The 23,349-nt window shown below is 37.3% G+C and overlaps 1 protein-coding gene and 1 long non-coding RNA gene across 3 annotated transcripts in view; both read right to left on the reverse strand.

Moving 5' to 3' along the window:
* The window catches only part of Fkbp14 (peptidyl-prolyl cis-trans isomerase Fkb14), a 163,845-nt gene that overhangs the window by 107,301 nt on the left and 33,195 nt on the right, over positions 1-23,349 (reverse strand). The window lies entirely within an intron of this gene.
* On the reverse strand, positions 11,890-12,864 carry LOC141448518 (uncharacterized). 2 transcript variants are annotated; one of them, XR_012455094.1, is made up of 2 exons: positions 12,168-12,864; positions 11,890-12,080 (listed from the first exon to the last, which is right to left on the reverse strand). It is a non-coding gene; the product is annotated as an uncharacterized lncRNA (long non-coding RNA). The 2 variants fall into 2 exon arrangements; XR_012455093.1 differs by having other exon boundaries at positions 11,890-12,084.

Below are 23,349 nucleotides of genomic sequence, written 5' to 3' on the forward strand. Positions count from 1 at the left end.
CTCTATTTGTCACATCTTTCTTTAAAATGGAAATGCTATTAGCAATTAGTTTCTTACTGCTAACTATATCGTTCCAAGAAAGAACCAGACAACAACAGATCTGATCTCTTGCTGAAGAAGAGAGGTTTAATACACAAAAAACCTATTAGAGACTACATTGAGCTGAACTAAGGAATTCAATTAAAACATTACAATCTCTGAAGACTGAAAGTTCTCACAATTCCCAAATTTTGACTCTTTTTTTTTTAAAAAAAAAATTAAATGCACATCATAAGATCGCCTGACGCCTTTTTTTCCAGTGCACTGTCCGCATCCGGACCTAGGAAGAGCTAGCATCTAGATACGGACCTGAGTTATCAACGTGGAAATGCTGAGCCCTTATTTAATAACCTATTGATGTACGAGGGTCGTTTGAAAAGTCCGTGCAAAAATAAAAACTACTTAATTTTTTGGGGTAAACCTTTTTTATTTTTCAACATAGTCTCCTTTTAGGCTTATACACTTCGTCCAACGCTGCTCTAGTTTGTTGATCCCTTCCGAATAATAGGATTTGTCCAAGTCTGAAAAATAGCCATTCGTTTCTGCAATCACCTCCTCGTTTGAATAAAATCTTTTTCCCGCCAGCCATTTCTTCATATTGGGGAACAAATAGTAGTCCGAGGGAGCCAAGTCTGGAGAATAGGGGGGATGTGAAACGAGTTGGAACCCTATTTCCATTAATTTTGCGACCACAACTGCTGAGGTGTGAGCTGGTGCGTTGTCGTGATGGAAAAGGACTTTTTTGTGGGCCAATCGTGGGCGTTCTTCTTGCAGCTCGGTTTTCAAACGGTCCAATAACGATGAATAATATGCACCTGTAATAGTTTTACCCTTTTCCAGATAGTCGATGAGGATTATTCCTTGACTCAAATGTTTGGAGTTTTTTTTGTTTTTTTTTTGGAAAATTTGTGAGGCTGTGAAATTTTGGAGGAATACGAGGGTAGCCGCCGTGTGCGTGTTGACACCAACTTTTCTTCATGTGAAAACTACGAGAAAATCCGTTTATCACTTTGGAGAGTTTTTTTTTTTTGCCTTGAAAAGTGATTCCTTCTTCCTCTTGAAAACTTTTTATTTCCCTGTGAAAGAACTACTGCTCGAGATGGAGATCAAACAGGAAGCTCTAACCGGAAGGAGGTTTCTAGGGCGAGTTTTATTTAAAAAAAGAACGAATGGCCGATAAGATGGTAAGCAGAGGAGATAGATATATCCTTCAGTCTAGAAAGGATACTCCTGGTAGAAGATGTTTGTAAAAGCAAAAGAACTTGTGGTTAGCTGGCGGTACAGGTCCCCGGCAGGAATAGAAGAGTTTTTCTCCCGCTCCTATCGTTGGATCTCAAGTTTCTTGTAAAAACTAGATATATCCAAACTACAAGGAAGTACTACCATCATTTTGTTGGTCAAACATTCTTCCACTTCTTATGTTTGTCTGTCATCTACATGCTGTTGTTGAGAAGACATGTTTTCATGAACTACGATATGATACAGCCTCATGGTTGCTAAATATGTTATGTATACACTTCACTTAAGGGCGAAAGAAATGTTCACGTTTAGTCATACGATAATCAATAACTCCGATATTTGTTTATTTATCTCTTGTATGGGATTCAGTTGCATTTTAATTTTAACCCGGTAGGATTTATGGAATATATCCCCAGAAAATAATAAAATTGTGACAGAACAATATAACATCTACAATTGAACGTTCATAATATTAAACGCAAAGTACGAGGGCCGTTTGAAAAGTCCGTGCAAAGTCAGAGAGATAGCACTACTGGCGCGTATCGAGGTTATGTTTAGTTAGTAGCATCTCTTGGAAGAACACACACCAAGTTTCAACCAAATCGGTTCTATTTCTTTGTGTTTGGCATTCGTTTGAATCGAGGAAGTCGAGTGATTTTCAAAAAATGGACGAAAAAGAATTTCGTGTGTTGATTAAACACTACTTTATGAAAGGCAAAACGCCTCAGGAGACTAATGAGAAGCTTGATAAACATTATGGTGACTCTGCACCTTCGATTAGAACAGTTTATAAGTGGCTTCAAAATTTTCGGAGTGGCCATATGGGCACAAGTGACGCTGAACGTTCTGGACGCCCTGCTGAGGTTACTACTCCAGAAATCATTGATAAAATCCATGATATGGTGATGGATGACAGAGGAGTGAAGGTGCGTGAGATTGCTAGTGCTGTGGGCATCTCGAATGAACGGGTACATAATATTTTGCATCAACATTTGGACATGACAAAGCTATCCGCAAGATGGGTGCCGCGATTGCTCACGCTTGACCAAAAACGAAATCGTGTGAAGTGTTGCAAGGACGGTTTGCAGCTGTTCCAGAAGAATCCGCAGGACTTTAAGCGTCGTTTCGTCACTGTGGATGAAACATGGATACATCATTACACTCCTGAGACCAAAGAACAATCTAAACAATGGGTTACCAAGGGGGAATCTGCGCCAAAAAAGCGGTCTTCGCCGGAAAGATTATGGCGACTGTCTTTTGGGATTCGCAAGGAATAATCCTCATCGACTATCTGGAAAAGGGTAAAACTATTATTTTATTCATATTATTCATCGTTATTGGACCGTTTGAAAACCGAGCTGCAAGAAGAACGCCCACGATTGGCCCACAAAAAAGTCCTTTTCCATCACGACAACGCACCAGCTCACACCTCAGCAGTTGTGGTCGCAAAATTAATGGAAATAGGGTTCCAACTCGTTTCACATCCCCCCTATTCTCAAGACCTGGCTCCCTCGGACTACTATTTGTTCCCCAATATGAAGAAATGGCTGGCGGGAAAAAGATTTTATTCAAACGAGGAGGTGATTGCAGAAACGAATGGCTATTTTTCAGACTTGGACAAATCCTATTATTCGGAAGGGATCAACAAACTAGAGCAGCGTTGGACGAAGTGTATAAGCCTAAAAGGAGACTATGTTGAAAAATAAAAAAGGTTTACCCCAAAAAATTAAGTAGTTTTTATTTTTGCACGGACTTTTTAAACGACCCTCGTAATCTTTTCAGAAGAAATTTAAAATTCCCAAACAAAATTTGACCGAGCGTTCAAACCAGATTCTTTCATTTAAACCAATCAACTTAAAGATTAAAGGGTTTCGTGACGAAAAATAACCATTTTAGTGGTTTTGGTTACTTGATTGGAAGAAAAGAGGCGGCCGGTTCTGTTACACCTCCACATGCCCGGCTAATTCCCCAACACCTCTTCAAACACTGATGAATACTAATGACCCACCTCTTAACCTCCTTTTATTTAATCACCTGCCGCCTCCACCGTGAAGACCCCTGTAAGGTGTGAGAAGGAGAAGGTCCCCTTAATAATATTTTTAATTAGGGGGCCTTCCATCCAACTAAATGGTCTCCCAGCTTTTTTACTTTCTTTTTTGTTACTTTTCTTCTCCCACTTTGTTTTTTAAAGCTCCTCCCCATCTGTATCCTTGTTTATCCCAGGGATCGTATTCTTTTTAATAGGCGACACTCTCTTTATCATCACGATGTATTTGCACGTCGACGCGGCTCTTAAAAGAGAGAAATATTTTCCCGGCTGCTTAAATAAATGGACCAAAAATCTTCGTGCAGATTATCTTCACAGAAATTTTGCAAAATAAATATAAAGTATGATATATTACATTTTTTAAGTACCAATTTTTTTAATATTCCCTTTAAATTAGAATGTTTTTTTATTTGTAAATATCTCTCTGGAGAGTGGGTTCAAGTTAAATAATTGTGCTAGAGTTTCCTTCTATGCAATTATTTGTTTTCCTCAAACTAGGCGCCCTAGAAGTAGGCTCACCCTATTAGTCCCTTATTAAGTTCTTACATCTCTATTTGTCACATCTTTCTTTAAAATGGAAATGCTATTAGCAATTAGTTTCTTACTGCTAACTATATCGTTCCAAGAAAGAACCAGGCAACAACAGATCTGATCTCTTGCTGAAGAAGAGAGGTTTAATACACAAAAAACCTATTAGAGACTACATTGAGCTGAACTAAGGAATTCAATTAAAACATTACAATCTCTGAAGACTGAAAGTTCTCACAATTCCCAAATTTTGACTCTTTTTTTTTTAAAAAAAAAATTAAATGCACATCATAAGATCGCCTGACGCCTTTTTTTCCAGTGCACTGTCCGCATCCGGACCTAGGAAGAGCTAGCATCTAGATACGGACCTGAGTTATCAACGTGGAAATGCTGAGCCCTTATTTAATAAACCTATTGATGTACGAGGGTCGTTTGAAAAGTCCGTGCAAAAATAAAAACTACTTAATTTTTTGGGGTAAACCTTTTTTATTTTTCAACATAGTCTCCTTTTAGGCTTATACACTTCGTCCAACGCTGCTCTAGTTTGTTGATCCCTTCCGAATAATAGGATTTGTCCAAGTCTGAAAAATAGCCATTCGTTTCTGCAATCACCTCCTCGTTTGAATAAAATCTTTTTCCCGCCAGCCATTTCTTCATATTGGGGAAGAAATAGTAGTCCGAGGGAGCCAAGTCTGGAGAATAGGGGGGATGTGAAACGAGTTGGAACCCTATTTCCATTAATTTTGCGACCACAACTGCTGAGGTGTGAGCTGGTGCGTTGTCGTGATGGAAAAGGACTTTTTTGTGGGCCAATCGTGGGCGTTCTTCTTGCAGCTCGGTTTTCAAACGGTCCAATAACGATGAATAATATGCACCTGTAATAGTTTTACCCTTTTCCAGATAGTCGATGAGGATTATTCCTTGCGAATCCCAAAAGACAGTCGCCATAATCTTTCCGGCCGAAGGAACGGTCTTCGCCTTTTTTGGCACAGATTCCCCCTCGGTAACCCATTGTTTAGATTGTTCTTTGGCCTCAGGAGTGTAGCGATGTATCCATGTTTCATCCACAGTGACGAAACGACGCTTAAAGTCCTGCGGATTCTTCTGGAACAGCTGCAAACCGTCCTTGCAACACTTCAAACGATTTCGTTTTTGGTCAAGCGTGAGCAATCGCGGCACCCATCTTGCGGATAGCTTTGTCATGTCCAAATGTTGATGCAAAATATTATGTACCCGTTCATTCGAGATGCCCACAGCACTAGCAATCTCACGCACCTTCAATCTTCTGTCATCCATCACCATATCATGGATTTTATCAATGATTTCTGGAGTAGTAACCTCAACAGGGCGTCCAGAACGTTCAGCGTCACTTGTGCCCAGCCCATATGGCCACTCCGAAAATTTTGAAACCACTTATAAACTGTTCTAATCGAAGGTGCAGAGTCACCATAATGTTTATCAAGCTTCTCTTTAGTCTCCTCATGCGTTTTGCCTTTCATAAAGTAGTGTTTAATCAACACACGAAATCCTTTTTCGTCCATTTTTTGAAAATCACTCGACTTCCTCGATTCAAACGAATGCCAAACACAAAGAAATAGACCGATCTGGCTGAAACTTGGTGTGTGTTCTTCCAAGAGATGCTACTAACTAAACATAACCTCGATACGCGCCAGTAGTGCTATCTCTCTGACTTTGCACGGACTTTTCAAACGACCCTCGTAAGTACCGTGCTGAAAGATGTGCGTAATACTCATCTCTGACTGTTATCACCTTTTCATTTGATACTGAACTTTTTCCAATCACAAATGTTTTTATATTTAGGAACAGGCGGAAGTCAGAGGGTGCCAAACCTCTAAAAGGATGGATGTTCCCAAAAATCGTACTTTGAATCCTTAGTTTACTTTAATTGACCCATTGGTAAAAAATATATTTTTAAATCTAAAATGGTTAAATCAAAAAATACAGATAGTTGTAAATGAAAAAAATTTATGTATAATGTGAATAATACTGGGATCTTTAAACAAAAAAAATTGACATTTTTCTTTTACCCTGCTTTACAAATATGGTAAAATGAATATAATTCAACATTCAGCCGGAAGCAAATAGTGGTAGCTTCAAGTAATAAAGTAACATTGTAACTGACGTTACATTTCGAGCTTACAAATTTGACATGCCCCGAGGCTAGACACTATTGGATTGCGAAAAAGAATTACATGAGCTATATATATAGGATAAACCAATTTCCAATAAACTCGCTGTGTTTCATATCTCAGCCGGGTCAGAAAAGGGGGAAAAAAATTTAATATCGAATGCCAGAAAAATTAATTTGATTATATTCCTTAACAAATCGTATTCAACTTTTACTCTTTAGAATCAATTAAAGATTCAGGAAAAGTGGAACAGAAAGCAGCTGCCCTAAATTGTTTGAGCATATCCTAATATCAAAATTAATTGAATTTGCTTTTATTATAAAAAATCTTTGAATATCTTTTCCACAATTTATTGAAATAATGATTTAGAAAAGCATACCTTCTCCAAATACGCTCTTAGAATTAATTTTGGGTTGAACAGTTTATCAAATTTCTCTCACCGTTTTTTTAAAATTATTTTTGGCTTAGATGCGACAGCTATGGTCATACTGAACAGACTCCTATCCAATGATAGAACTGAACTTTTCACTTCATTCACAACACTACGAGGGTCGTTTGAAAAGTCCGTGCAAAGTCAGAGAGATAGCACTACTGGCGCGTATCGAGGTTATGTTTAGTTAGTAGCATCTCTTGGAAGAACACACACCTAGTTTCAGCCAGATCGGTCTATTTCTTTGTGTTTGGCATTCGTTTGAATCGAGGAAGTCGAGTGATTTTCAAAAAATGGACGAAAAAGAATTTCGTGTGTTGATTAAATACTACTTTATGAAAGGCAAAACGCCTCAGGAGACTTAAGAGAAGCTTGATAAACATTATGGTGACTCTGCACCTTCGATTAGAACAGTTTATAAGTGGTTTCAAAATTTTCGGAGTGGCCATATGGGCACAAGTGACGCTGAACGTTCTGGACGCCCTGTTGAGGTTACTACTCCAGAAATCATTGATAAAATCCATGATATGGTGATGGATGACAGAAGAGTGAAGGTGCGTGAGATTGCTAGTGATGTGGGCATCTCGAATGAACGGGTACATAATATTTTGCATCAACATTTGGACATGACAAAGCTATCCGCAAGATGGGTGCCGCGATTGCTCACGCTTGACCAAAAACGAAATCGTTTGAAGTGTTGCAAGGACGGTTTGCAGCTGTTCCAGAAGAATCCGCAGGACTTTAAGCGTCGTTTCGTCACTGTGGATGAAACATGGATACATCACTACACTCCTGAGACCAAAGAACAATCTAAACAATGGGTTACTGTCTTTTGGGATTCGCAAGGAATAATCCTCATCGACTATCTGGAAAAGGGTAAAACTATTATTTTATTCATATTATTCATCGTTATTGGACCGTTTGAAAACCGAGCTGCAAGAAAAACGCCCACGATTGGCCCACAAAAAAGTCCTTTTCCATCACGACAACGCACCAGCTCACACCTCAGCAGTTGTGGTCGCAAAATTAATGGAAATAGGGTTCCAACTCGTTTCACATCCCCCCTATTCTCCAGACTTGGCTCCCTCGGACTACTATTTCTTCCCCAATATGAAGAAATGGCTGGCGGGAAAAAGATTTTATTCAAACGAGGAGGTGATTGCAGAAACGAATGGCTATTTTTCAGACTTGGACAGATCCTATTATTCGGAAGGGATCAACAAACTAGAGCAGCGTTGGACGAAGTGTATAAGCCTAAAAGGAGACTATGTTGAAAAATAAAAAAGGTTTACCCCAAAAAATTAGGTAGTTTTTATTTTTGTACGGACTTTTCTAACGACCCTCGTATAATGAAATTTAGAATTTGAACTACAAAAGAAAGATGACTTCAATTCTCAACTAAATCGTTCAAAAAATTTCAATGAGTGATCTTCCTCTTGCAACCAAGAACTGATTGTACAGCTAACCTCTCTTACCTCTCCATCGGCTTCTATATATCTTCAAGAACAATTTATCCTTAACAGCGAAAAGAAAAGGGAGATGGAAAAGAGAATGAACAAAAATATATGCAAACCACTTTTACGCACCAACACTCTTCTGGTGATAAATTCAATAATACTTCCGACTTCCTACTTCTGACAGAGTACGCTATCTGGGGTTGTTACATATGGACAAGAGACTAACTTGGAATGCTCACTAACAGAGACGATTTCGCATACTATCAACACTAATCGACAAACGATCAAAGGTTACAATACAAAACTAACTTATTTTGTAACTTTGCTTTGACCTACATGGACCAAAGTCTAATGGTATGAAGTTCCGCTAAGCATCCCAATCTTTACCGAATCCAATCTTTATAACCCAAAATTCTTTTTAAAAAATCACCAATGCACTTTATTATACATATATATCCAATAATACACATAATACATAATGATCTATCCATTCCCTTCGTACCCAATCTGATAAAATTCTACAACCCCCCCCTTATCCTCTTGAACCACAATCACAATTCTACAATCACAATCCTCTTGTACAACAGCTTCGAAACAACTTGAAATCTATCTAGGTATAAATCAATATTATCATAACGAAATCTTTTTACTGAACTTAATAGACTAGTTCAACTGACAAGATAAATTTCAAAATAAAGTTGTAACAATGTAGAATGTAACTGACGTTTTATCTAAAAATAAATATATAATAATAAAAAGTGAACAGTAGGATAAAATAACAGTAAATGTCACCACAAGGAAAACAAATCTGGTTTTTCCCGCATTCAAGTTGTATGATTTTGTCATTTATTTAGAATATTTAAATTTTAAATTGTCTTATTTTGAGATAAAATTATCCAAATTGCAATGTTCCAATTTAAAATAGTCAGTCCATAGATAATCTTCCAGAGACTGTGTTTGTTATTAATTAATTTATTTATTTTATTTATTTATTTATTTTAATGTACGTATGCAGACAATTAATTTGAAAACTACCGTTGGCTAATTTAGTCGAAAATAATTTGTAAAAATCACTTTTTTTGGACTCAAGGAATTTCAAAAAAATTTCGTATATTTCTAGAGAAAACTCGAAATCAGAATTCATCGATCGCAATACTTTCCCTGAAGTAGCGTAGTTTAGGTATGAAAACAATTTAGATAATGTATTCTTTGCTGCCTCCACCATGAGATTCTCCATTCTCCAGCATTCAGCCACTTCCACTACGTCCTAAAACCAAATTAGGTATCGTGCGCGGAGGCCGATATAGCACACGTACTTTACTTTAAATTATTTTTATTAACCATTAAATAAAATCCAAGACCTATAACGAGGGAATCGAACCCACTAAACCAACAATACATCTTAGTATTGCGGGTCTAGTCTCTTAACCGCTCGGCTATCGTGGCGCCTTATTCTCACAATATAAACCACAGATCATTTATCAGTTGACATGAATTCCTCGGCCCATTAAGGATAGCAAAATGTGGTCCTGGACAACTGAAAGAAGTCTAAACGGAACAGAACCTGACTAAAGGATTAGGATGAGCGTGGCGAGATTAGATTGGCCATATCACTGTGCCTTATCTTACTGGAGGGTGTACCACAAATGTGGGTGAAGAAATGGGTGTTGACACAAATTTATAAACGTTCCAATCAACATATAAGCAACTTGTACAAATTCTATATTCCAAGAAACTATAAAATATATAAAATACTGAAACGATGGCGTTTATGCATTTTATTTATTTCTGAACCACACAAGTAATTTTAAAATAATTATTTTAAATTTAGAATAAACCTCAGGCTAATATCCCTCAGGCTAACATACCTCGGGCTAATATACCTCAGGCTAATGTACCTCACAACATATCTACACTCACATTATGTTCCAGGTTTTTTTTAACTTCAGACCATTCTGCAACTTACCTGAAACAAAATAATGATTATTTAATACATTAATAATTAGAACAAAATAGCTGCTTATAAAATAATTCAATCAAAATTAATAAATTTAACTTTAAACGGAGAAAGGTGTCCTTTGGGAAACTTCATTCATTGAAAGCTCATTCCTTTATACTTCGCCCAGGGGTCTAACTAAACACACAAGACTGGAAGATATGCTCTTACTAGTGAGTAAGTTGCGGATCGCATGTTCCCTAGCCAATTCATTGGAATCTAATCCGCACATCATGAAGGTTAGACGGTCTGATTCACGAGCTGGGAATCAGTTTCAGGAGATCTTGTACTTTACAGGCGATTTTATTCCCAGAGCAACCTGGAACTAGCAGCCTCTGAGCATCTAGGAGACAGAGGATCTGTACTTCCGCCCTCTCCCGCATTCATATCTACCACTAACGCATTCTTTACAAGAGTATTCAGGCCATGTTAATCCTGTGTAAAATTCTCTTTAATTAAATTTAAATCAATATCCATAAATTAGATCTAAGGAGAAAATTCCTATGCATTCCCTTAAAGGAAACGTTTCATTGTTTCATTTATTAGAGATTCTCATATAATCAATTAATAAATGCCTTTATAATAATTGAAATTGGGAACAATTATTATTGTTAGACGAACAGTGGTTTAATTTTAGAAGAGAGATATTTAATTTTAGCCGAAATAGGAACAATAAAGAACAATGGTTAGAAGAATTCAGGTTTGTATTAAATAATAAACTTATCTAAAGCTAAGTTGAAAGCCATGATTTCTAACTTTCAAACATGAGCACAGTTCGGCTGCGGAGAGAGAGAAAGCGAGAGAGAGATAGAGAGCGTACGAAAGAGACAACAAGCGTGTGAACCTATGCCTTCTAAATCAGTGTCATCGACAGGAAATAAGTAAGCGCATTCGCCCAAACAGACCTAAAGAGTTCACTACCAATGTTCCACTCGTAGAAATGGTTTAGAATTTTCCTTTAATAAATCATTCCTTATAAGGTTGATATTATGGAATGGAAAAATATTTTGTGAAAAAAAGAAAAATGAAAATCTAATAATTATAATTAGAAACTACTAGCTCTAACATCACGTAAAGTCAAGAAATGCTATCTACTCAACTTTTCGAAATAGTTTCAAAACTGGTGTGACGTTTCTTCCGCTGCAATTCTTAACATTTTCTTCTAACAGCTGTTTAGTCGTAAAGTTAATTACATTCATGTCCTACCAACTTTGCAGTAACTAAGCCAAATCAACTTCTTATTAAACTAGCAAGAAACCAAAGTCTGAAGCACATTTTTTGTTTTTTTTTATTACAAGGGCAAAAATTTGTAGAGACGAATCATAAAAATATGATATTATTGTCGAAATATGTGAGCTGAGTAAATAAAATGATAGCAAGTGAACAAGGAAGTACTGAAACACGAGCTGGGAATCAGTTTCAGGAGATGCTGTACTTTACAGGCGATTTTATTCCCAGAGCAACTATTACCTAGCTAGCTACAGAACATCTTGGAGACAGAGGATCTGTACTTCCGCCCTCTCCGCATTCATATCTACCACTTTTGCAATTTTTTACAAGGCTATTCTCGGCTATATTAATTCTGTGTAAAATTATTTTTTCTGCAACCATGTAGGGAAGTTCTCATTACTCAATTAAAATCAGCTGTGTAATGCCCAACTTCCCACACTAGTGGGGGGAAATTCCCATTAGTGTCACTTTCCGCACAAGTGAGTGGAAAAACTTTATTGTGCTTCCTTGATATAAGAAGTTTTGTTATTAAATATTTTCTGTAAAACTTTAATAAGCTTATTTAACGTAACTAAATAATTAAAAAACGAATATTAAAAAATAAAATAAAAATTGAAAGGAATATAGAAATAAAAATAATACTTTAATAAATAATTAGATATTTTTAATTATAACAGTTAAAAAGGTTATAGTGTTACCTTATAGAAATTTAAAATGGATTCTGGTGATTCCTGTTTAGAAAACACTCCTCCATCAATAAAAGAAAAAGCAGAAAATGTAATAAGTAATTTATTACCAAAAAAATCGAAAGATCGTTATACAAGTTGTTACAATAATTTTAAGAAATGGTGCACTGACAAAAAAGTTAAAAACACATCAGAAAATATACTTATAGCTTACTTTGATGAAATTTCATCAACATTGAATTCATCTACATTGTGGTCTGTATATTCCATGTTAAAAACTACCTTAAACATTAATGATAATTTAGACATAAGTCAATACAAAAAGCTTAAAATTTATATTAAAAGAAAATCTGAATATTACATACCAAAAAAATCAGAAATATTTACTAGAGAAGAAATTAACAAATTCTTACATGATGCACCAAATGACATGTTTTTAATGATGAAAGTAGTTTTTGTTATTGGAATATCTGGGGCTTGTAGGAGTTGTGAGCTAGTACAATTAGAACTCAGTCAAATTAAATTTTTAGAAGACTTTATAACAATAAATATTCCTAACACAAAAAATAACGTACAACGTACCTTTTTTATTTCAAATGAAGTAGGTCTCTATAATTTTAAACAGATCTTTCAACAATATATTAACCTCAGACCCAAGCACACTAAACATCCTCGGCTACTTGTTGGGTACAACCATGGTAAATGTAATATACAGCCAGTAGGTATAAATACCATTTCTAAAATTCCATCAAGAATAGCAAAATATTTAAAAAAAGACAATTTTCAAAGATACACTGGACATGCTTTCCGTCGAACTTCAGCATCACTGTTAGCCAACGAAGGAGGCGACTTGATACAAGTTAAAAAACATGGAGGTTGGAAAAGTTCAACAGTAGCAGAAGGTTATATTGAAAGATTCATGGCCGCCAAACAGAACATTGCACAGCTGATTCTACAAGGGCAACCCCACTTCTCAACTAATCAGTCACTCCCTAGTACTTCCACCAGTTCAAATTCAAATCTTACATTAAATAAGTCTTCAAACCAACCTTTTATTACTAATACCAATAATTGTAATATAACAATAAATATTTATAATTAATAAATTACTTTTTGTAGACTGTAAAAATGAAATTTTTAATTTTTTTAGTTAATAAATCTAATGGTTGCAGAAAAAATATAATATTTAACTCGAGTGTAAAGTATTTTCCTCACACTCGGCAATTTGCACTTGCACTCGCATCGCTTCGCTCGCTCGTGCGTGCAAACCCTGCCTCGCGTGAGGAAAAGTACTACTTTCCACACTTGTTAAATAAATAACTATTTAATTAAATTTTAATCTATATAACCAATTTTTAAAAAATAAATTATATTGACTTAACAATATCCACATCAAATAACAGTTCGGTTGACTTTAGTGACAAAGAGGGTGGAATTTTGCGTAACAATTAAATTGTCAACGTTGTTTATACGCTGGACTGAAATGACGGATATCTTACTGTAATTGACCTCCTTTTTTTTGTGGAACAAAGGAGGCGAACTGTGTTTACCGCTTAATAGTTACAGAACAGTGATTCTGTTAACGTTCATATTGTCATCATTAAAAAGCTCAAGTTAGCCTGTTTGGTTGAAGGCAATAGATTCAGTTAGAATTTAATCGGTGAAATGTCAACAAGCTACTTAAAATGTTACGACATGCTATGAGAGAAAATAATGTAAGGAGATTGTACGAGATGTCTCCAGGAGTCACAATTTGAGAGCACTTTAGCTAGTCCAATGTAAGATGGATAAAACTACGAATAAAAGTGAGTTCAAGAACTAGAGGTCCCCTCTACCAGAAAATAGTCTACTGGCTGTTGAAAGACAGAAGTTGCTCTAATTAGTAAAATAATAATGAAGGAGAGCTAATTACAGAAATAGATTGATTTGATGAAATTAAAGTGAGTTATTTTAGAAAGAGTATTCACTTCTATTAAATCAAATTTCACTAATTGAACAATTAAATAAATAACATTTCAACAAAATGTGAAAGGCAGAGTAATTACACTTAGTTTATTTACATAAAAAGTAAATATTCTCTTAATAAATATATATCATTCCATTAGCTTAGATCCTCCTGCATTTTCCAGTAAGAGCCAATGGGGTTGGCTGTAGCCGACGTTCCTTTCACTTCTACATTAGCAACACCACAAAAAACAGTAAAACTAACTTTGGACAGGATAACGCATTTGCAATCAAAAGAAATTTCTCTGTAAAAGACCCCCCTCTTCAAAACACCACCTTTAAAGTTGCCACAGTTAAAGTAGAGCATGCGACAGAAAAAGACAAGGGGATATTCGTGCTTTTAGTAGCTACTAGACCGCAAACGTAGAGAGACCGCCTTGTCATCAGAGTATTTACATACTTTAGTTGGTTTAATTACTAGCAGCGACGCATTAGTACGCCAAACAAAGATTAAAGTTAGGATTTTCTGCCTTTTCTTGATAGATTCCCGACAAAGAGGATAACATTCTGTAATTTGTATTTTTTTTGTTTTTATAAACAAAATAAAAAGGCAATTCTTCCTGACAAAGTTTAAATGCGTAACTAATTCTATGCGAGTCCTCAGAAGATTACTTACAGCTTCACAAAACTATAAAAGCCCTCCAACACGGCCTCCCACTTTTATCTTAACCATTTATTTAAAGAAACAAGTCTGTTAAATTATTTCTTTCAACTTTGTGAACGCAGATGCTTCTCTTCCTAGAACATCCCCTAGAGAATCTGGAAGATCGTTCAATCACTTGGGTGTCTCATCTCCCATCCAATTGGGGCCGCTGCGAGAGTAAAGATGCAGGGGAAAGTCACCTAAGATATACTGATGCTTAAATGCTACCTCAATGATTTCAAAAGTACTTTTTCCTTCATACAAATTGCTACAGTATATAGTTATACTGCTCGGTTGTAGATGCGCGGAGGCAGTGCCATCTGCGTTTCAATGAATTAAGACTGTTTTTGGTAAACAAATTCATTTATAGCCATTTCAATGTAATTTTCATCTGGCATGTGGAAGCTCCTAAGGTAAGAAAACACTAGCTTTTTTAGTATTAGCTATATATATCTATCAGGGATTTGTTTGCCTCTTGCAGTTTTGTGAAAGATTTTTTTCAAAATAGTTTTGGAGCTTTTATTAACTGACAAGCACGCTGGGTCTTAACTCGTACCCACCCACGCTACCTAAGTCTCATCACTGGTACCACTTAAGACCCGGCCGCAAGGAGTTTCAAGTTTAGTTTGTCCTGGTGTATTTGTTGAAATACATTTTCAATAACTATTGGGCTCGGTAGATGAATGGTAAGGTAACCAGCGGACCGTTTTTTTTTTGTTTTTTTTTAAATCACTTAAGAGTTTTTATAACGAAATGGTAGCCGAGCGGTTAAGAGGCGAGACCTGCAAAGCTAAAATGCGTTGTGGTACTGGGTTCGATTCCCGGACTTTAGGCCTTGGATTTTATTTAAAGGTTAATAAAAAAAAATTACAGTAAAGTATTGCTAGTCGCCTCCGTACACGACACCTAATTTGGTTGTTGGACGTAAAGCCCGCCTGACAAAATAGGCAATTACTTTACTTATAACGAAACCACATCAATTTGTTAAGAACAAATGCTGGCCAAACAATTAAACAAAGTACCGTTTCGGAGTTATTGGGATAAAGCATACCCAAAATCTGTTCGTACGGATATCGCCATAAACGGCTTCAAATCTAAAAGTTTGTGGTCATGTAATAGTCATGTCTTTCGGGATGAAGACTTTTCTGCTTCAATAATGAGGACTCACTGTCCAAATACCAACTCCAGAAGAGAGAATATTGGAACTGAAGAAGCTGAAAGTCCCGTCAGCCGACCCACTTCCGTCGACCTCTAGGACAAACATCTACACAAGTCGGGACAAATACAGGAAAATTGTTAAACTTGTTGTCGATATTATTGTCTCAGATTCAGTCTCCAACTTATCAAGTCAAGACTTCGAGAGAAATAAACATATTGCTAAGGAAAATATCTTTACTTCACTTTTCGTATTGAAAATCAAAATAATAATAAAAGAAAACCTGCATAAAAAAGGTTCAGTGGCAATGAGAGTGAAAAAAAAGAAAAAAGTAAATATCAAACCCAAAGAATAGATACTACTTGAGCAACGTAATCTAATATTTAGTGAACAAATCGCAAAGAAGAAAGTAAAGAAGCAGTACTGGACCAGTTCGTGATGTTGATAAGCACCAATATATGGGAGAGAAGTATGATGGTAAAGCGGTGGTACTGATGATACTGTATCGCCCACAATATCTATTTTTATCATAGAAATTTTTTAACATATACACACACACTATCCGCCACTGTGTATTACAATATTGCAAAGACCAAATTACTTATACATTCGATATGCGCCATGATCAGGAAAATCTGATAAAACTGTTGCAGATGGCGGTGTTGTATATATTAAAATTTTCCTCAAATATATATATAGTTATTTACTTGATACGTAGATACTCGGTTTATTTATAATGAGGTGCGCACGAATAAAAATATTAAATTTATTTCTTCAACAGTTTTAACTTCTTTTTCCTTTTTTTAAGACTTTTTTTAAGGCGCGTCAACTTCAGGAGGTCATTGGTGCCAGGAGTTCTTTTCAGTGCACTGCTGGTCTCCGGACAGTGAACTGTAAGAAGCTCCTAGGAAAAGAAAAATCTAAGGGCCAGCATCTGGATTCAAATCTACTGTTCTCTGTTCTACGAAGGTCGTTTGAAAAGTCCGTGCAAAGTCAGAGAGATAGCACTACTGGCGCGTATCGAGGTTATGTTTAGTTAGTAGCATCTCTTGGAAGAACACACACCAAGTTTCAGCCAGATCGGTCTATTTCTTTGTGTTTGGCATTCGTTTGAATCGAGGAAGTCGAGTGATTTTCAAAAAGTGGACGAAAAAGAATTTCGTGTGTTGATTAAACACTACTTTATGATAGGCAAAACGCCTGAGGAGACTAAAGAGAAGCTTGATAAACATTATGGTGACTATGCACCTTCGATTAGAATAGTTTGAAAGTGGTTTCAAAATTTTCGGAATGGCCATATGGGCACAAGTTACGCTGAACGTCATGGACGCCCTGTTGAGGTTACTACTCCAGAAATCATTGATAAAATCCATGATATGGTGATGGATGACAGAAGAGTGAAGGTGCGTGAGATTGCTAGTGCTGTGGGCATCTCGAATGAACGGGTACATAATATTTTGCATCAACATTTGGACCATGACAAAGCTATCCGCAAGATGGGTGCCGCGATTGCTCACGCTTGACCAAAAACGAAATCGTGTGAAGTGTTGCAAGGACGGTTTGCAGCTGTTCCAGAAGAATCCGCAGGACTTTAAGCGTCGTTTCGTCACTGTGGATGAAACATGGATACATCATTACACTCCTGAGACCAAAGAACAATCTAAACAATGGGTTACCAAGGGGGAATCTGCGCCAAAAAAGCGGTCTTCGCCGGAAAGATTATGGCGACTTTCTTTTGGGATTCGCAAGGAATAATCCTCATCGACTATCTGGAAAAGGGTAAAACTATTACAGGTGCATATTATTCATCGTTATTGGACCGTTTGAAAACCGAGCTGCAAGAAAAACGCCCACGATTGGCCCACAAAAAAGTCCTTTTCCATCACGACATCGCACCAGCTCACACCTCAGCAGTTGTGGTCGCAAAATTAATGGAAATAGGGTTCCAACTCGTTTCACATCCCCCCTATTCTCCAGACTTGGCTCCCTCGGACTACTATTTCTTCCCCAATATGAAGAAATGGCTGGCGGGAAAAAGATTTTATTCAAACGAGGAGGTGTTTGCAGAAACGAATGGCTATTTTTCAGACTTGGACAAATCCTATTATTCGGAAGGGATCAACAAACTAGAGCAGCGTTGGACGAAGTGTATAAGCCTAAAAGGAGACTATGTTGAAAAATAAAAAAGGTTTACCCCAAAAAATTAAGTAGTTTTTATTTTTGCACGGACTTTTCAAACGACCCTCGCACTTATATTTTTTTTTTAAATTCTTTTCAATTTCTAATTTTCTATTTTGAATTAACTGCCTTTTATTAAATTTCTGCTGCCACTATACATTCGAATGATTGATAAAATCCTTCAAAGATCCAGGAACAATTTCACTTCAAAACAAAAAGGAAGACTACCTGTCTATCCAGGTAAGAAGTCTACTTCTATTTTTTTTCTCAGGCCCAAATGTTTCTCCAACAGGTACCCTCAAATTTTATCCTAGCAAGATAAGTCTTAAAAGTTCTCTCCTTATGCTCTCCACCAATCTTCCCAGATATATTCCTCCCAAGTTTCTAACTCTCATTTCTCGGCAGTTAGACTCTCTCTCTTATAACCAGCCCATACTAAGTAGAATTAGCCACTATACAAACTAACTGAGTTATCTAAAGACCAACTTGCAACCAGATACCGGATAAACTTATCTTCATTTGGATGAATTATAAATCCGACCCTTGACTATGTTCCGGTCTTGGAGCCGCCCTTCCAACACAATGTAACCTCCTTTGAACTTCCAGTCTTTCCTTATACAATTGGTAAATCTTGTTTGTTCAACTAGATCTCACTAACACACACACTCTTGAACAGTCTCAAACTAATATAATGCATCCATCTGCTCTAGCAATGTTTCCACAACAAATAGATTTTCCAAAAATATGTAATTATATAAAATAATAGATTAATGTACAGAAAAATAATTAAAGAAAACTTTATTAAAAGAAATGGCTATTTTGCAGGCGAGCTTTTCATTTGTTAGAAGTATGATTTAACTTCATGTTTCCCGACTCCAAACTCTGATAACTCCACTCCTCATACCAACAACCAACCAACAACCTGACTTCCGCAACAATCTCACTACCTGACACACAGAGTTGTAGATACCATCGCTTCCACCCTTGAACAGAAACAGTACTGCCCAGTGGCTTTTCTTGACATTGCTCAAGAAGGGGTAGCTTCAGAAACTTAAGGGCATCCTTCCTATCACCTTTTATCTAATCCTCAAATCATATCTTATCGCTACTTCCTACTTGTCGAAAGTACTTTTTTCTTTTTCCTGTATTTCCTATCATTGCAAGTGTCCCGCAAGGAAGCACACTTCCTTCCGCTTTTATACTGAATGTAAACAGCAGATCTCCCACATCAACCCAACACACCTTTCACCTTTACCCACGCTAATACGGCTAACTTTTCCCCTAATTCCGTCATGGCTACTCACAATCTCCAAGCTCAATCAGAAACCCTGGCTCTGGAAGTGGAGAATAAAGGTCAAACAACAAAAAATCCAAGCACATTGATTTCACCTTAAACTGTAAAATCAGTTTTTCAAGTTCGTTATCTAGGAGAGTCAAACCTGGACAAACCATTGACATGGAATCCTCATACTACAGTCAAACGAACTGAATTGAATCATAGATACAGAATGTTAAAGAAACTATTAGACAAAAGCTTCTGACTCACTTTACAAAACAAACGAACACTGTACAATACTACTCTTCTTCTTCTTCTTCTTCTTCTTGCTCGACTCTACAGCCCATCCATGGTCCTTAGCCTCCTCGATCCGCTTCGCCAGTCCTCTCTATTTAATGCGGTAGCTTTCCAATTGCGGGTGTTCAGCGTACTCTTGGAGTTCTCCCTAACACAATTAACCCACCATAACCTAGGGCGTCCAACTCTTTTTGTGCGCTGCACATTTTCCTCCATTATCTTTCTGGGCATCTCGTCATCCGCCATTCTAATTACAATGTCTGTCCAACGCAACCTACTTAATTTTATCACCTTAACGATGTCCGGGGGTCCTGGAATAGGCGTATCAGCTCCGCATTAGGGCGCCTTCTCCAGGTTTCCCCCCTCACTAGTAGGTCCATATATTCGCCAAAGAATCTTTCTTTCAAAGCTTAATAACAGTTTTTCATTGGTTTTCGTTATTACACAGGCTTCTGATCCAAATGTGAGAACAGGCTGAAAGAGCGACTTGTAGAGGGTTACTTTCGTATTCCAAGATACAAGTTTGCACTTTATGTGTCGACCGATCCGAAAAAACATGTGTACAATACTCTACTACCAGTTCCAATATGGACTTATGGACTTGAACTGTACGGTACTGCCAAACGCACAACCCACTATCGCGATCAGTGCTTACAATCCAAAATATTACGTACCATAGTCATTGCACCATTTTATACCTTTCATTTCCGCCGAAGTCAAAAATTCCATTACCTGAAATTCCATCCCAAACTATCCCCTCATCCAAATCCACTTATTCAAGGCTCTCTCAACCCCAAATCTTCCCACGAACCCTCCTAAACGATTGAGGCACTGCAGGCCGCGCTATCATGTCGGCTATCCAAAGAGTCAGTAGCACTCCCTAACGCTATAAGGGCCTATTACGGCATTCATCACTGGTTGGCCGCCGCTTCCAGAAATCAAGCCAATCAAGAAATCAAACTGGCGCTAAGTCAACGCACATACTTTATGTACATTTCATCTTTTTACCAGAAATAAAATTCTTAAATAAACAGAAAAAAAACTTAATGTTGACAACATTGGCGAGCCCAATGAAGCTCTTCTTCTGGAAAAGTAATTTTAAAATATAACGAAAATGAAAAAGTATTGTAGATATTTATGTTTTCCTGTTAAAAGTGGGATTTCAAGCGTGGCAAAGCAAACAACTGTAGAAGTACTTACTTAATTAAAAAGTGAAAGTAAAAGAAGCTTTATTATCAATAGAATTTTTAGAGGGCACTTTGATGTTTGAAATATTCAAGTAGAGCATCAAAGCGAATAGCGCCAGTCATCGAAATGAGAACACATCTCAGCGCACCCCTATCTCAGCGCAAAAAAAGAGTGTGAATTATTACGCTGTTGAGAATGAACAAAAAAAAATAAGAGAAGGTAACATCATCACAGAGTAAGGACCGTATCTGCACCGTTGTCGCTCTCTTCACTCCCCAGAGAGACATGAGCGGGTATGTCGGGTGGACTGGAGAGCAACAGAGTCGGTGAACGGCCCAGGATCTAGGCTACTAGAGAGTATATCGCGTTATAGTTAGGTGAAGTGTCCACCCTCGCCATCATCATCATCATCATCATCGGCCCTATAAAAACAGTAGGGGGAGAGACACATTTAAATTTAAAAGCACCATTTGTATGTATCACGTTGAGCGCATACCTAGAGAGGGTGTAGACGAACACAAGGGCTCTTTATATACCCCATGTACCCGGGGATGTACAAACACAGAGTTCACAGTAGATAGAGGATAGAGGTACAGGGGACTCTAGGGCGGCTTTAAGGTTATCTGTGTGGAGGGAGGGGCGTTGTCGCAACTTTAATGAAGTTGGTTAACAAGTTTGGACATTTCACGTGAGCAGACAGCATACTAGCCCAACATCAACTAACCCCCAGCAGCTTGCCACACTGTAGCTAACCAACAGCTTTTCCTAGGCTGAGAAGCTAGGAGCGGCCGAGAATGTGTTAGTGGCTAAAACAAGTAGGTAAACAGGAGGGGGGGAAGGATAAGCACAACTCTTGGAGGGGTTTAGAATGTAATAGACGACGAATAAGAAGGAATGATCCTGTCCAGGAGTAACCACACAACACTGTCCCCTAGGAGGGCCAGTTAATACCATCTAACTACTCAAGAGAATGGTCGTTAATTACTGTTTGCAGATCAAGTCACCATTAGTAAAAGATCAAAGAGCATTAAAACAAAAAACAATAAATAACTCAAAAGGACCAAGAAAAATCGTTGGACCCGTTTAAATAATAAATTAATAATTCATAATAATTAATAATCACTCAAATAATAATTAGAATAATCATCACAAATAATTAGCGCGCACAAAATAAAACTTCAATCTCAAAAAAATAAAAAAATTTGATTAAAATATCTGGTCGAGATATTTTAATCAAAACCATAATTCTTCCTAAAGTTGCGATGGATATAACTAGTCCTCCTCACTCTCTCTCTCTCTCTCTCTCTCTCTCTCTCACACACACACACACACACACACACACGCACACGCACGCACGCACAGACCAATTTGAAAATTTGGGTGGACCTCAAAACGATGAAAACTCAAAACAGAAAAGCTCAAAAACGATTATAATACTTTCTTTTTACGAAGATTCAAGAGAAAGTTGAAAAGTTTGCAATAAAATCTAGGAAGCCAACTAGGAAGGCACCGTACATCTGAGATAAAAAGTGTAATTGAAAAAGTGAAGGAATATATGTTAAATCAAGTAAAAGTGCCACTGTGGCCAAAAAAAAAAACTAAATCACTTAGTTGTATATTCAAAAAAAAAAAATAGGAAGGGTGTTACAGAAGAAGTTGAAGCAAGCAGTAGAGTTTGTAGAAGAGTCATGTCCCCTTGGATACAGAAAGGTACACTTCCTGCTGGTGCTCTAGTATTAGATCTTGCTCTGTGGGTGTGTGTGTGTGTGGAGGGTAGTGGAAGGTAGAATGTACATGTGTGCCTGTGTGAAACTGTGGGTAGGATGAAAAGATGGAGAACTAGACACCTTGAGCAAGGTGGACACGTGAGATGAAATATGGATGATATGCCTTTAAATAAACTGTGTTACAGCAAACGCGAGCACCTGGGAATCAACGCACATGCCGTGCTTTCGCAAACACTACTTCCTTTGGACATCTACTCTCAAAGGGAAAAAAAAGATAACGTTAATTTGGGTTTTATGAAAAATAAGTACTTATACAAATTGGGTTTCCAAATATATATACTCAATTCATTGAAATTCAACGCAACCTTTCAAACATTACGTAATACTAATATAAGCGGAAAATGAGGTTAGATCCGCAGTGCTGAATAACATCGTAGATTTTGTATATTTCTAAGGAGAGAAGGAGATTAGCTTGGTGGTTTCCCGGATTCGAATCCAGCAGCTTTTCTCTCCCAAAGAGCTTCTAACTACTCAATTTCTGGTGTTTGACCGTGATATCTGTAACGATGGATTCAATATCCTGTGATCTGCAGTGCACTGAATGAAGTTACGGGACGCCAATAACTTTAGAAGTTGACGCGCCTTAAATTAAAATAAAAAAAAACACATTTGTTTGTACTATGATATTTAGCCTTTACTACGGGCTTGCAGTACGGGCTGAGTGTTTCTCTTTAGTGCCAACGCTATAAGTTGGCTGGCAGAAGCAGAAAACCTAAAAAAGGCAGAAGCTATAGAGCTAGATTAGATTAGATTCCAGTAGGGCGGCCTCGAAAGACTACGACACGCGACCCGTTGGATCTATTGTGGCTCCCACTACTCTAGAGCTCGCCCTTTAGTCAGACTCTTAATTCTGGAGTGCAACCCCTGGCCGAGGAGTAACATCCTTATCCAGACAAGCCCCTCACTCTGACACAACACGTGCAGTGCCGTTTCCTCCTCCTCCTCCTCCAGACAGAAACCTACAAAGGCTATCATCAGCCCTAGCTCATGAGATGCATGGGTTTTCTGAGCCTGTAGT

Source organism: Rhodnius prolixus, unplaced genomic scaffold (genome assembly GCF_049639745.1).
Source record: "Rhodnius prolixus isolate KJV_2025 unplaced genomic scaffold, Rpr scaffold_2, whole genome shotgun sequence".
Lineage (NCBI taxonomy): Eukaryota > Metazoa > Arthropoda > Insecta > Hemiptera > Reduviidae > Rhodnius > Rhodnius prolixus.